Genomic DNA, 2,828 nt, shown 5'->3' with positions numbered 1-2,828 from the left:
CAAGGTAATATTTTAAACCCATTCTAATGTTAATATGATTACTTGTATGCTAGAATTAGGGTTTATAGTCTTGGATAACTTGCATGTACAATAGAGAAACCTAGATCCAAGCATTAGGGTTTGTATGAGCACATAGGATGTTCTTATGACCAAAACCCATCAGGGAGAAGCTGAGGAATCAACCCTAAGTTCAATTTTGAAAAGGATTAAGGCAAATTCTAGTTTATTCTTAGTTAACCTTTTGATTGAATCATGTTTGAACTAATCAAATTCGTTTTTGAGTTTGTTTTTACTACAATTATGAACTAAAACCCTTATCTTCTGTTTAGGGTAGATGATTTTGTTAATATGGATTGATTTTATGGTTAGGATTAATTTTAATTGGTGATATTGTTTTGTTAAGCTTGTTAAAGAACCTCATATATTAATAACAACTATTCTCTATTAATAAATCAGTAATTAAGTTGTATGAAGATCTCTTAGCTATTAATTTCATATGATTTATGTGACCACATAGTTGTATGTCTAGGAATAACGAATGTGAAACTAGGATTAACTGGAGAATAGGTAAATTAATGTGTGAGCTTGTGTGATACACCATCAACAAGAGGTTAATTGAATCACCAATTTAATTAACCATTACAAGTATTACTTAACCCGAATTAATTAACTAGGGAACTTATTAATTTAGACAACTGGCCATTGCTTTAATTAATCTATTTTCTAAGGATTAGCAATAACGAACGTGAACCTAATCATCTTAATCAGTAGCCAAGGAAAAGTTAATCCGATATATTTACCATAAAATCAACCATATGATCAAATGATTCGAACCTAAAAAGAAGTCCTTTTTATCATTTAATTTTGTTGCAATTTGATTGTTTAGCTATTATTTGCTTAGTTAAGTTTTTGTTAAGTTTCTAGTCTTGCAAAACTAGATAAACCCCATCTATTTTATTATTTGTTTTAGATAATATTAGTAATTAGTTTAATTCCCGTTCCTGAGTTCGATACCCTACTTATTTAATGATACCACAATTGATAGGTCCACTGCCTTTGTGTGTCAAATTTATAATTAAAAAATAGGATAAAACTTTGGTCGTTTGACATACATCAAGTTTTTGGCACCGTTGCCGGGGAACGGTTCAAAAATTAACACTAATTTCTACTTTTATCGATCCTTTGTGTGAGAATTATCTTGCACAAAGTTATTTTTTTAGTAAATTAGTCATTAGTTTAAGTTTTAATAGTTTTTTGTTTTTAGGATTTTTATTAAAAAAATTTATGTTTAAGCTGTGAACTCGCCGAGTGCAGTTGAAGCTACTCGGCGAGTCCATAGTTGATTCCCAGTTTCGTGTTTTATTTTATTTTTGTTCTTTTTACGCTTTTTCCTTGTTTTTTTTGTACGCATTACATGACCCGAGGATCCAACACACCTCTGGTTCCTCCATTTGAAGACCCGAAATCCCCACTAAGGAAAAACAAGGACAAAGTACTTGAAGACAATAACGCGCAAAAGTAATCACCGTTCAGGGACCTCAAATCAGTCTTTGGGAAGAAAAAGAAAAAGAAAGCTGGTGAGTCCAGCAGCCAAAAGAGCGAAGGGAGCAACCTTGGGAATCTTGGAGATGATACATTCCACAAAGAAGCCGAATTTGAGTACGATTACGAATCCAAATCCGAAGAAGAAAGCGACTTTGAAGGCGAATTAGCTAACCCCATGGCTAACATCGATGAAGTTCCCATGGGCGAATGGAAGAAGAGGATACATGACGATACCGGACCAGGACTAGTACAACCCATCATTCCCTCGACTGCCACTTTCGAGCTAAAGGGCCACATACTTGCTCAACTTAAGGAAATCCCCTTCTACGGGAAAGATCACGAAGACGCTTACAAGCACTTAGATGAGGTCAACAATGTAGCCAACTACTTCAATGTTCCAAATGTGCCTCGCAAAACCGTTTTCCTTCGTATGCTTCTCGTCACGCTTAAGGGAGCTGCGAAAGATTGGCCCAAATCACTCCCTCCCGGATCCATCACCACATGGGCTAAGATGAAAGAAGAATTTATTGATCAATTTTGCCCTCCTTCAAAAATAGCCAAGTTGAAGAAAGCCATAGCTAACTTTGAACAACAAGCTGGAGAATCCCTTTATGAGGCTTGGGAGAGATATAAAGGTTTACTAAGGAATTTCCCACATCATGATCTTAATAGCCAACAAGAATTCTCCATTTTCGATGATGGAATGAATGTGACCACAAGGAAACTCCTTGATTCGCAAGGACCTCTCACAAACAATCCACACCCGGAAATCAAAGAATTAATTGAAGAATTCTCTAAGCACTCTAGAGAATATCATAACCCAAGGAATGAACTAAGTCAGGGGGCAGTGAACTCATTTAATGATAGCATGGCAGCAATGATGGCTAAACTAGAGAGTTTGGATCGAAGAATGAATAAGATGGACCAATCCATCCATGCCATTAGGGTCGGTTGTGAGAATTGTAGAGGGCCTCATTTCACTAAAGATTGTGATCTTGACGAGAACGGGAGCCGGAGGGTGCAAGTGTGCTATTCAAGTGGTGATAGGTATGATGACAATTGGCGGAAACCCAAGAAGGATTGGCTTCCTTATGATGAGTACAAAAAGGCAAAGGAGGAGAAATTTAAGCAAAAAAAGGGGTTTTTATCAAAAAGAGGAACCGGTGTTGGAGAAGAAAGCTGACTTGGAAGATATGTTCACAAGATTTGTAGCCGCGTCTGAGAAGAGGCACAATGATACATATGCTGAAATGAAAGAGAAACGAAATATGCTTAGAGAACAT

At 36.3% G+C, this 2,828-nt stretch overlaps 1 non-coding gene across 1 annotated transcript; it reads right to left on the bottom strand.

Moving 5' to 3' along the window:
- Window positions 1-2,104: 2,104 nt before the first annotated feature.
- On the bottom strand, window positions 2,105-2,211 carry LOC111889915 (small nucleolar RNA R71). Its single transcript, XR_002849667.1, has one exon. It is a non-coding gene; the product is annotated as a small nucleolar RNA R71 (small nucleolar RNA).
- Between the last annotated feature and the right edge of the window lie 617 nt (window positions 2,212-2,828).

The sequence above is a fragment of the Lactuca sativa genome, chromosome 4 (genome assembly GCF_002870075.4).
Source record: "Lactuca sativa cultivar Salinas chromosome 4, Lsat_Salinas_v11, whole genome shotgun sequence".
Lineage (NCBI taxonomy): Eukaryota > Viridiplantae > Streptophyta > Magnoliopsida > Asterales > Asteraceae > Lactuca > Lactuca sativa.
Note: the sequence above shows the minus strand (reverse complement) of the source record. Positions and strands in the feature narration are given on the sequence as shown.